Source organism: Haliaeetus albicilla, chromosome 27 (assembly GCF_947461875.1).
Source record: "Haliaeetus albicilla chromosome 27, bHalAlb1.1, whole genome shotgun sequence".
Classification (NCBI taxonomy): domain Eukaryota; kingdom Metazoa; phylum Chordata; class Aves; order Accipitriformes; family Accipitridae; genus Haliaeetus; species Haliaeetus albicilla.
In genome coordinates, this window is record NC_091509.1 from 22,298,029 (window position 1) to 22,310,421 (window position 12,393).

The 12,393-nt window shown below is 49.6% G+C and overlaps 1 protein-coding gene across 1 annotated transcript in view; it reads left to right on the top strand.

The window, feature by feature from the left end:
- SH3RF2 (SH3 domain containing ring finger 2) overlaps positions 1–12,393 on the top strand; it is a 50,413-nt gene that overhangs the window by 3,006 nt on the left and 35,014 nt on the right.

Consider the following 12,393-nt stretch of genomic DNA (forward strand, 5'->3'; position numbering starts at 1 on the left):
CCATCAGTTTGCAGCTCCCCTAAGTGTTTTAAGACCAGACTCCTGGGAATTAGCAGAGCTAGTCAGCACTGGATGAGAGGGCTGTGGCTGTGGACCAGCTCCTCGCAGTGCAGGGACGCAGCACTGAGATAGCCCTCTGACTTCCTATGCCTCTTGATGAAGGGATGTAAAAACACATTACACTGAAATGCTCTTAGACTTAATTAGTTAATTAATTATAAAACACTTTGGAATCTTCGGCTGCAAGGTGAAGAATGAAGCATATTAGTCACGTTTTGGGTTTGGTGGTTTTAAACACATACAGATGGGACCACACGTTACTTTAGCTGCGCCAGTGGGACATTAACACATGCAGACTCTCCCCTGAACTGGCACCTGGTAATAGCAGCCCTTCACCTGGCAGTAGCAAGGACTCATCTGGAAGTGCCTGTGCGGTGCAGAGAGACAAGGCAGTAATAAGGATGACTTGTCATCTCCCTACACCATGGAGTGCTTGAGTTTCAGGGTATTCATCCGAAGTAATCTGGGTGAGCAGAGGCCTCCAAACGATTTGAACCACAGAGCAGATGCTTTTTGTCAAGCATCACAGTGAGAGCAGCTATTGTGCAATCCTGCTCTACCACTGTTAATCCCACCACAGTTGCTTTCCTGGGTACTCATAAATGCAGTTTTCATTTGCAACTGCAGTGGAAGGTCATGTGCTTCCAAAGACTGCCCCAATCTGCATAGTCTGCTTATTACCACTAATACTATACACCACTTCATGCTACAAAGCAAATGAAATTAACGTGCACATTGCTGCACTGCAGCCACATACGCCATCAAAAGCAGGATACAGGACATGTTTTGTTTTTATCAAAGAAGCTGTTCTATAAACAAACTTCCTTTACTCCATGATGCTGAGAAAAATCACAAATTTGACCAAAGTTTTTCTCAGCAGAGATGGTTTCTTTGCCAGCTTTTTGCTGTTCATCCTCATGAGCATCCATGAAGACAAAAAAGTAAAATAAATCCCCTCATCACCAAGCAAGCCAAGAACTTGTATCATTCCAAGAGGGAAGTGCAAGCAGGCCCCAGCAGAGCTGCTGAATTAGCAGTAATACAATACTCAGTTTGCAGTCAGGAATTTCAGAGAGCCAGTCCTTAAAAAACAGGGAATATTCTAGTTACAGCCCATCCCAAACTCTTTCTTGCTAGCATTCAAATCACTTTGAATCCACTTCCTACATGCTAACACGGGGTAGGCACATTCTGGGTTTGAGCACACAGGCACGTACATGCGTATCCATACCCAGGCTGTGCCTCTGCAGGGACCAGACGGGCCCTGAGCAGCCGCCGTGGGAGCAGCCGCTCAGGCAGTGCTGCGCCGAGGCCACTGGCACTGCCCGGTAGCTGCTCCCAGGACGTCTGGCCAGGTTTTAAGATCTTTAACATCTATGCAGAGAGGACAAGACTTTGGATTTTCAGGATCTCCACATAATAAACTGTCTGGAATTTAAGAATAAAAGGATTTGCTAGGAGGTGAATGCGTAAATAATCTATGCTGAAGCCTTTGAACTCTTAGGAACCGCCCCTGGCATGTGCCAGATGTGGTTACATCTTGTGCTGAAGCATCCTTCGTATCTGGCTTCAGCCCCAATGTAAGCTAAACACAGCTTTGCCGCTGGTGAGAGAACAGAAAGATCGTGTGTGCTGAGGTATACACAAAACTCCCATACTTCTCTGATGAGTAGCAGACCTAAACTATACCCTACACAGGGCAAAAATCCATCCAGGCCACTAAACAGCTACTTGGATGATGAACTTTGTCATGCAACAAATACAGGGCAGTGAGCCAGAGGAGGAAAATTCTGAGTATGACAGCTTGCCTTTGGAAAACACAGACCACACAAATTTAACTGTGACTTTGGCTATTTTCTCTTTGCATGAACTGAGTGCTGTAACAGCCCCCTCCAGCATTTCATGGGAGATAGACAGATAACACCTCTATTGGGATAAAAATACACTGCACTCCAACGTCGCCACCTTCACACGGACGTCTATATATAGTACCTGTGTCTTGGTATTTTCTTCTCCTCCAGAAACATCTCCAACTCCTTTCTGAATTTGACAGACAGGACTTGGATTGCTGCATCTTTTTGAAACCTTATTCAAAGCAACCTTTATGTCTGCACCCAGCGGAGGCAAACACGTTTCCGGGCCCACTCACTGTGCAAACCACCCTCCCCAACCCTCCCAAAAAACCCCCCACAGTTCCTGTGCAGTCACAGTAATGACCTCCTCACGCGTGTCATATCACCTTGGGCTGGACAAACGCTAAACAAACGTTACAAACCCAGGCAGTCTGCACAGGCACATTGGCTCTGCCTTAGAGCCGGAGAGGGGGAGCATCTTCTCGCCCAGCAGCTGCTGTGGGTGGTGGCTGTTTGTGCCACAGCGTCCCTCGGCTGGAAATGGAGCCACTTTATTTGGCTAAAAATTCTGTGTGGCCTTATGGCCTTCTGGGAGAAAGGGCTTGCCCCAATTCTCCTCCACAGCCACATCCCATCAGGGTTTGTCTCATTCTAGAAAAACACTGGGTGTGACCCAAGGAACTGTTTCCGCAGAGCTGGCTTGCACTTTGTACAGGATACCATCGCATGCCTTTTTTCTCCTTTGCATATAGTTTTAGCACTTTTATCTACTGCAAAGAGAGAGAGAAGTCACCTCAATATAGATTGCCTGACAATACACACCCTGAAAGCTGTGTGTGCAACAACAACAGATTCAAGCGCACAGAAGTAGGAATCTTTGCAGTAGCTGTAAGCTCACCAGGAGACTGAGCCATTCATTCGTTTCTGTTGGAGAGGGGCATAAGGCAGAACCACAGCCTCAGAGGCAGGGGCTGAGGGTTATGTCAGGTTCCCTACGGAAAGCTTAAAATGAAAATACCATTTTGATGGGGTGAAGGATGAAACACCCGGTTGGACTGTAAATGTGAGGTGGCACTGCTGTACTCAGGTCAGGACAGGATGGAGTGACGGGTGGCTTTGCAGAAGGCTGGGGCGGGTGCATGATTGACTTACATTCAAGTCTGGTTTTGTTGCTGGCAAACTTTCCTCTGCACTTTCGATGAGTGAGCAAGGCTCCTTGCTAGGGAACCCTGCAAACGGCTCAAAGGGCATGGCAGTTCCTGGCTGACCTGTTACAGGAGCCTGGAAAACACACAGCGACACTTATCTTTCTTTTGCCGCAGAGGGGCCCCCAGCTGTCTCCCTGCAGGCTGCACCGATGCTGGCTCCTGTCACCTGCGACTCCCCCAGCCATGCACCACTGCCCGACGTGCCCCTGCGAACCACGCTGCCGAGCACTGGCAGCTCTGCTGCTGCGGCTCAAGATGGGGCATGGGGCTGCTCCTGGGCGACACTGCAGGGCGGGGGAAAGCCAAAGGACCTCCACGGCCAACATCAGGAGCCAGTTTCCCTGGTTTTACAAAATTAGGTACCAAGCTACAAACACATAAAAGTGTTTTAATTTGTTACCAAGGCAATGAGTCAGGCTCAGATGGCAAGTCAGGAATAGAACAGCAGCATTTCTCAACGTGTGTGCTCACCTAAGTATCGTGGTCAGCGAGGAGGCTGAAAGTCTGAGAGTCCTCTTCTTCTCGCAGAGTTTCCCAGCTGGTGGCTGGCCACCGTCCCCAGGTCCACTGAGGTGGTCATTGGCCTGAGTTTGTAATTTTCCCCTCCAGAGGGAAGGCAGAGGAGGAGGCACGTTTGCGTGCAGCTCTGCCGACGCGCCAGGGCTGGAGCTAAAAAACATCCTGAGAGAGGTACGGCCAGACCTTGGCAGGGAGAAGACCCATTCTCTGCTGCCATCTAAACCTTGTCATGCTCTCCTTTACTTCACTGTAGGAAAACTGCAATGCTTGCACTTAAATGCTGGACTAAGTTCTATTGTTATTAATTTTCAGGTGTTCAAATTCCATTTAGCATCAAGACCCCTCTGTGCAAGGCACTGGGCACATGACTAAAGAACCATGACCTTTTTTTTTTTTAAGCAAGCCTTTTTCCTAGGAGCTTGTAAGTAGATATTTGAGCTTGCCCTAATTTGGGGAACCTCCATTTTGTTTTGATGCCAGGAGGGGGGACACAGTTTAGGATGCTGTTTTGAAAAGACAGACACGTGTCCTTTGGCAATCCGACCCCTTTAAGAGGGTTTCCTTTGGGCCACGAACAACTAACTGATGGGCCCAGAATTTCTCACTGGCTTTGCAGGGAGGAAAAAGCAAGCCTTGCCTGTTGGGAAACCATGTTGGCCTGTGTCTTGCCTAACTGGGCTACAGAGTTGGTTGGTCTCCCCTCGGAAATGGAAATACAGAAAGGGGAGAGCGGCTCCTTTCTCCAGCCCCAGGTCTGGACAAGATGAGGATGCCCAAGGCCAGGCGGACAGCGTCCTCCCTGGTCTTGGCCTACAGCTGAGGCAAGGCCCAGCCGGTGGCCATCACTTCACGACAGTCATTAATCGAAACGGCAGCTAAGCGGGGGCGGCAAGCTAATGGAGAGATGTACCGTCGCTAATTAAGCGTTTCCCTGAAATAACGTGAAAACTAAACCCTGGGCTGTTGGGCAATGGAAGGCGCAGGGCCATCCCTTGCCCCCCTCCCCGCCGCCAGCGCTCCCGGCCCCCTGTGCCAGTGGGCAGTGGCGGCACCGCTGCCCAGGGCTGGCAGCGCTGGGTGACGAGCAGCGTCGGCGCGCTCACTTTCCCAGCGAAGGGAGGGCACTAAATCAGCAGGGAGGGGGCTCGGGAGCAGCAGGAGGAGGGAGCGGGACGCAGGTTTCCTCCCTGCACGGTAAACAGCCGCTTCTGAGAACCGTGGTGCTGAGGCAGAGCATCATGACCAGGCACGCCGAGGGCTGACACAGTTTGTTTTCCGTGCGGCTTAAAACCATGACACACAACTTAACCACTGCCCGAGATTGCTGACTGCAGCAGAGACAAAAACATCTGATAGCAGCAACCGTGAGGGGAAGAGGCGTGAAAAGGTTTCGTGCAGACACCGCAGCTCCGACATGCTGGTCCCCGGCATCACCCTGCTGTCCCCTGCGCCAGCCGCTGCCAGCCGCCCCTCTTTCCTCTCACAGAACAGCTTTTCAGACCCGTCCCTGCTCTGCCTGTGCCCACACAACTCCGCCTGCACCGAGGAGAGGGTGTCTACAAAGCAAAGCCACGCTGGGGTCCAGCTCCTGCTTTGCATATGCCTTGGCACTCCTCCTGCCCACCTCGATCTCTCTTGTGGTTTCACACAGGAGGAGTAAAGCCTGATCCAGCACCGTCCTCCTCCGGAGCCATGGGGATGTTACCGGCACGCAGCCGGGTGCTCCCCTCGGGGCTGGGCACCTGCGGCCATGCCTCGGCCATCGCTGGTGCAGCATCCACTCAGCCTCTCCCGGACAGAAGCCGCTCTGTATTTTCTTTAATCATTTCCCCCATTTCTCCATTTCGCCTCTGCAGTACAAAGCCAGAATTTCAATAGGCAAAGTTCAGAAGTGACATAAGCCTCAATGCAGTGGCATAGCAAAGGGGTGTTAGTTAGCAGATGGTGTAAGTGCTCCGGTTCACCGCTGCCATCGCCCTGCCAGCAGCCGCAGATGCGCAAACACAGCAGCACAGAAACCAGCCCCAGCAGTCTCAGCGACAGGCTCTAATACCTGCTTCTGCAGAGTCCTTTGGTTGCTTTTCATCTCTTCAGTCTGTAGATCACACCTACTTACACCCGCAACTTAAGACGATGTTCTCCATACCCAGCTAAATCCGTACAATTTACATCTCCACCTTCCCCCTGCGGAGGCCTGCTGGCTCACGGTGCAGGGCGGCCGGCAGCTCTAGCCATGACCAGCTCTGGCCTTGTGTCCCAGTGAGCCCAGGAGGGAATCGGGCAGATCTGGTGAGCTCCAGTACCGATGGGAGCAGGAGGAGACTGACTTTGTTCTCCCTGGTGCACACAGTCTGCTTGTGCTTAGAAGATGGGAGCAATCCTCCTCAGGGGAGAAATAATGCAGAAACCACCCAACTGTCTGAATCCTCAGAATATAATTATATGAAGAGATTGAATTGACAAGTTCACTTTTGATGGTTTTGTTCTCTGTGAAAAGGCTGAAGTTATCTCCTCTGCCGAAAAGCAGAAAAACAGAATTGTAATGGCAATTAATTTACATTCAAATAGCTCTTTTCATCCAACTGGATCCTAAAGAGCACTGGAACTGTGCTAGCTGAGCACACAAAGGAGATGATGTGGGGCTCATTCATCCCATCGAAATGCGGGCAGTCAGTGGCAGGATGCTGAAGGCGGCTTGCAGAAAGTTAGTAATCAAAATGGATGGCAGTTGTTATTGATTATCTCTCTTTATGAAAAGCCAGCACATCCTTTGGCGTCAGCATGTAGATAATAACCAGCTCTCCATTCATGGTGTGTAAATCACTGCTCATCAGGACCGTGGCCTCAGTTGCGCTCTCCGATCTGTCCTGGAGTCGCTGTCCGCCTCCCGGCAAGTCATTCACGCTCCCCCTGGTACTATCCCCACAGGTAAAGCAGGGGTAGTATTTCCACCATCACCCCACCCTTCATCTACGTGGTCTCTTTAGATTGCCCGTTCTCCAGGGCAGGAATCGCCGCTGTGTTTGTACAGTGCCCAGCACAGCAACAGCCTCCAGTGACATGGACCATGCCTGAGAGAGGGGACTGCTGGCTGTCTCGCCCTTGCCACCCTCCCCACCTGCGGTGGCGGGGTCGGGACACAAGCTTTCCATTTCCGACACACATCGAATATTCTGGATACTTCCATGTGTGCTGTGGAACAGCCTGTCCCTGTGCTGTGGGTGTCCCTGTACTGAAGATGCAGGCATCTCTGTGCAGAGATGGACAGGTCACCCTGGGCCACAGGCGAGAGCAAAGATACTCTAACATTTCTTCAGGCACCCTGGTATGCCCCTAGTGCTCACCTCTAGATCTTGGGCAATGAAATGTTCCCTCGCCTATTGCATACCACCTCTTCACACTGTGCAGTTCTTCAAAGAAAAGTAGATAGGGTTTACCAACCTTCCTCCATCCTTTGGTATTGACCCTTCTTTGCTCCACAGTGGCCGCTTTCTGGGTGGGAGGTTCTTTCGAGCACCTCAGTATAGTTTAATATTTAGGCTGTACTTGGACTCCTACTACCCAGGTGTAGAGCTGGTGCAATGGAGTTGAGAGGCTTGCAGGATCCACTTCAACATGTTTCCCTGAAGAGCAAGTCCTGGCGAATCCTGGCTCCGACACCCCTGACACGGCCCCATGCAGCACACCCGTGTGTCAGTCCCCTCCGACCGACGCCAGTCCTGCTCCAAACAGCTCCAAAATAAAAAGTAATCAAAAAATGCTTGCAAGCTGAACCCACAGTACCTAGTGGGAGAAAAATCAAACTGGAAGACATCCAGGGCTGGATTTCTCTTCTTCCTGGCACTATCCTAGAAACAAATTGTTCCTCCCAAGGAGGCTGTTATGCGTTACAGAAATCGTGTATCTATAGGAATATCGCTGCCTCTGCACAGCACGGGTATTTAGCTCTTCTGCACAAATAACACAGTGCCAGGGTGGGAGGGGAAGGCAGAGCTTGCGCAGAGCACGAGGCTGTGCCGCCTCCCACGAGGGCCCTGCGGACCGTGCACCAAGGATGACCACGTCTCCCCTCCGCGCCACCTCCATCTGCTCAGACTTTCCAGGTGACACAGCTGGGGCTGGCCTGGCTTGTCACAGCTCATTTGCAGCGTCCTGGGTCTGTTTCTGGTCAGCGGGCTTCCTCCAGGGTGGGACAGACCTGGCAGTGCCGCCATCGCTCCGGCTCGGGGGGGCCAGGGCTCCCCAGACATCCTGCACCAGAGCAGGTTCTCCTGTGCAAGGTCCTAGGGAATGACTGCCTCCCTGAACGTGGGGCGACACCTGTGAAACCCAGAGCAGGATCAGACCCTCGGTATTTACTGCAAAGACATTCAGCCGGTGCGGGAGCAGACTGCATGCTTGGGGTGGCTGATTGCCTTTGAGGGATGAGGTGCAGCAAAGAGCTACTCCGGGGCATTCCCTGCATGGAATTAGGAAAATCAGAGCTGGGAAACCACCTGGGTGCAGGTCCAAACCCGTCTGAGGCCATTCCCGATCCATCTGTCAGCTACCTCCTCAGCCCCACGGGTCTGCCTCCGCCGCCGGAGTCAGCAGGCGCCTGCTGAGATTTGGGGGGGCCAGAGCCAACGCTGCTGTCGGGCAGCAGTGCAGGACCAGGGATGTCTGCAGCAGGCAGCGCTCCCGGGGCTCACTCCTGCCAAAGCAGCTCCTGCTGCCCTCCCTTTGGCACGCAGTAAATCAGAAGGAAGCTTCCCTGGACATCAGCAGCAATAAGCTGTTCCAAAGATTAATTTGTCACTCATCCCGTGTGTTCATCTATGCAGTCGTGGACGTTGGTGAAGTCAGATCATGTGGGAAACAGGAGGATCCCATCTGACATTGTTAGCCGTGTCTCACTGCAGTCGTTTGTGGTGAGCCTCGCTTGGAAATGGGTGAAGGAGTAGATGAATTGCAGATGCAGGGACGTTTACAGCCTTGTCCTCATGCTCACCCCGGGGTATCGCAGGCAGCGGCTCGGTCTCCTCATGCAGAGATGGTGTCACCGCGGGGCCGTGCTGCTCCTCAGGGTGGTTTTAAATGGAGGCACCTGGGACAAGGTTTGTGGGTGTTCACAGCCTCCATCAGAAATCTCTCCTCTTCCCTGCGCTCCCTGGCTTTGCTTTCTTCCTTTCTTGACAATTTTTAATATCTCTCCCTCGTGACCCCCAACCCAGCCGGCCTCACAGACTTCTTTTTCTTCCCTTTTTTTTTTTTTAAATACCAGTGCTATGAGTGTGTGGTCTTACATTAATCCACTGCCAATAATGAGGAAGTTATAACTAGCTCATTTAAGATAATTATAGTGTGAATTTCTCCCAGCTATGAAGAGATGCTTTGAATTGCTTCCTCACACACACACGTACATATTTTTAATTTGCTTCTTTGTTTTGTACAGAGGGAGACTCAGAAGTATTGGATGGCTGCCCTAGCACAGCTGATGCCAAATGCCAAAAATAGTAAAAAAAAAATAAATAAAAAATCTTTTCTCCCTTATCGGCCTCAAATCCACTAAGAATGGGGACAAGGCATCTGCCATGACCAGCCCTGCTGGCAGAGTGGCTGAGGAGAGGAAAGTATCTCGCCTAGAGACTGCACACCATACTGCACTGATGCGAGAGGGAGTTTCTGGTCCCACACACCAGAGTTTACCTGCTGCTTTTTCTCACCTGGGCTCTCCCAACAGCTCTGCAGGCAGCCCTGTGGCAAGGGGGGCACCTTGGGTCTCTAGCCACTCGAAAAGCCTGAAATACCTCCTGGGGGGCATGGTAATAGCAGGGTCATGTGTCACTCAGGCATGACGGAGGAGAAAACAAAGGGGGGGGGAATCAGAAAAAATGAGGCAGGGTTGAAAAAGGTTACAACCACCCAGAAAACAGAGACAGAAATGCTTCTCTGGGAGAGGCAAGGCTCTCTGCAGCAGTCAAAGGCACCACAGGCAGAAAAAAAGTGTTTCCTCAGCACTGAAACTCCCATGGGTTTGGGTTCACGAGCACTGACTGCCCTTGGCCTGAAGGTCATGGCAAAACATCCCGTTGGTCTCTGTCTGTCTGATAGCCTAAGAAGTATCAGTGGGCAATTTGATGTACTATGGCATGCCCTCCTTCTACTCAGCTTCCCGCTGATTTTAGAGGCTTTCACATAGGAGAACATTGAAAGACTCTCATCTCTCTCTTTTATTTATTTAATTTAGCATTACTACTGTAGCTGCAGTATTGCATGGCATCAGGGGAAAAAAGCCTTTTCTGTTCACCAGTGATGTTTCTTCTTTGTACTTACTGCCTCTCTGCTACTGGGCAGCAAATTTTCTACACAAATTTTCAACAACCTTTAGCTGAGTTTTTCACAGAGCTTCTCATAGTGTTTTCCCAACTGAATTTGAAGACAGATGCTGAACCCCGCAGCTAGGGAGCGTGGCAATATTTGGCTGAACATTTTGCTGCCACTACCACCCCACTAAAATAAAAAGCTGCCTTGGATTAACAAAAAGCAACTGGACATGCTAACAGGAGGAAAATCCATCAAAACAAACCAGGTCCCTTCTTGCCCCGTGCCCAGGACTGCATCCTCGCCTGGGAAAGCCTCTCCCTCTGCCCTTGGCCTGGAGCAAGCTACCTCCAGGCACACCTTGTCTCTATCGCCAGGTTTAATTAGCACCCCAGTTTCTGCCATTGCAATTAACCTACTTTAAATAAAGCAAAACAGATGCCTTGCAGAGGATCTTATACATCCAAGAGAGGAAAGAAACCAGCCAAAGCCTGAGAAAGAAATCAGATTTGAGATACACCCGCAGCTGCCTGTATTTTAGCACCAGGAGGAATGATAAGCCATGAGATCAGCTGCCCATAGAGGGTTTCTGCTGGCTTCCCCCAGCCTCAGCAGGGTGGTTTGCTGTGCAGTGGTTTAGCAGCTTTTCTTTGTCTTTCCTACATCTTATGAATATGTTAAAAAACAGTGACCCTGATGTACATCTTTCTGAAAACTTCAGCTTGAAGATTTATTTTGTGAAAGGCCTGCAAAGCAGGAAAGCGCCCTGTACAGTAAAAACCACATTGGTTGCTCCATGTGGGTAGATAAAGGCTTGGTTTATGTCCTAAATAAAGTTGGGAAATCAATAGGATATTTTTGGCTGAGTATCTGAAGAGACAAACAAAATTTTAAAACAAAGACAGACTTTGGAAAAAACTGAATTGAGCCTTAAAAAATTACTTGAATTGAATGATTTTTTTTTTTTTTAAGAAGGTCTTGAAAAACTTAATTTCAAGTTAATTTCAGTTGGCTGCAAAAGAAAATGCTTTGTATTGCTATGGCTTTTTTCAATCCTTCTCCTTTTGTTTAAATTACATAGATTTTTGCTGTTAACAGAGTATTAAAATATTAGAAAAAATATTTTGGCAGTTACAAAAACATATGATTTTTGAAAACATCAGTCATCAAGTGCTGAAACAGTCCAGCGTGATTACAGTTTTTCCTTATTATACAACAGAAACATGTATACAGTCCAACGTCTCTTCATACCACCCATCCCTTTGAAGCACTTAATTCTGAAGCGGTTTTAATTGAGGCTTGTGGAAAACAAGAACCGCTTTCCTTGCCCTGTCCCTCCGCAGGGCAGGCGGGAGGCGTGGGGGTCCTGTGCTCCATGCTGACCCCGAGCCTGCACCCAGGCTGGAAGCTCCCAGCTTCTCCCGCTCCCCATCCCGAGTATGGAGAGCCACAGAGCTCTTCCCTGAAGTACAGGGAACTTTAGCAGCAAATAAGTGGTACAGATCAAAGGACAACCAACATTATAATAATTCCTTGACAAAACATCCATGAAGGAATACACCAATGTTACCTTGTGAGTGTTCAAAATTACTAGCAAGCCCCAAAAGACCAAAATTCTGAATAGTTTTAGGTGCTAAAGAAGCATGTAAGCATTAATATTAACTGTTACTCATTCAGACCCACAAAACTTTTGCAACAAATTTCAACAAGTGAATACAAGTGCTCTGCTCTCTGAAGTGAGGGGTGAGATTATGTCAATGGTCACTGCAAGCTCCAGGAAACAGCAATGGGAAAGAAAACCAGGCTTAGAGGGAAACTTGAAAACAGAATGGGCTGTGAGATTTGAAAGGGCATGGAAGTGGGAGGAAAGCATTAAAGAGGAGGTGAAGAAATGAAGGCTGTGACCACGGTTAGAGGAAGAAACAGCCCATCCATCCAAGCAAGGAGGGGTGAGTTTCAGCCAGCCCTAATGGCACAAACACACCTATCCTACCTAGTTTTCAGTTATTTATTCTGGCCTGCCCTCCTGTCTCATCCTTTTTCTTCCCGAAGAAAGAGTATTTCAGACTCTCAGCACCCCATTGCTTGCTCACTTTTCCCAGTTAGTAATAGAAGCACATTTCATTTCAGAGTTTCTCTTATTTTTAATATATTTCCATAACTCGTTCTTGATGCCTTTTATGTTTTGCTTTGTTTTGCTGTGCATCCATTCTCTCATCATCCCTGTATGTTTGTGCTCCTCCTTTACATGCAGTTTTTGCAGTTTGCACGAGTCCTGTTTGTTTTCTGGTTGCTCCTGAGGCAATCAAAGGTCTCTTTCTGTGCTCCTTGTCCTCATTTAACACCAGAGAGTCTGTCACTGAGTCCTTCGGAAGAACTAGCCCTCCCATAATCCTCTGTTCCCACAGTCTGTTTTTCTGCATGAGGAAGTGCATACGTCCAGGCATGCG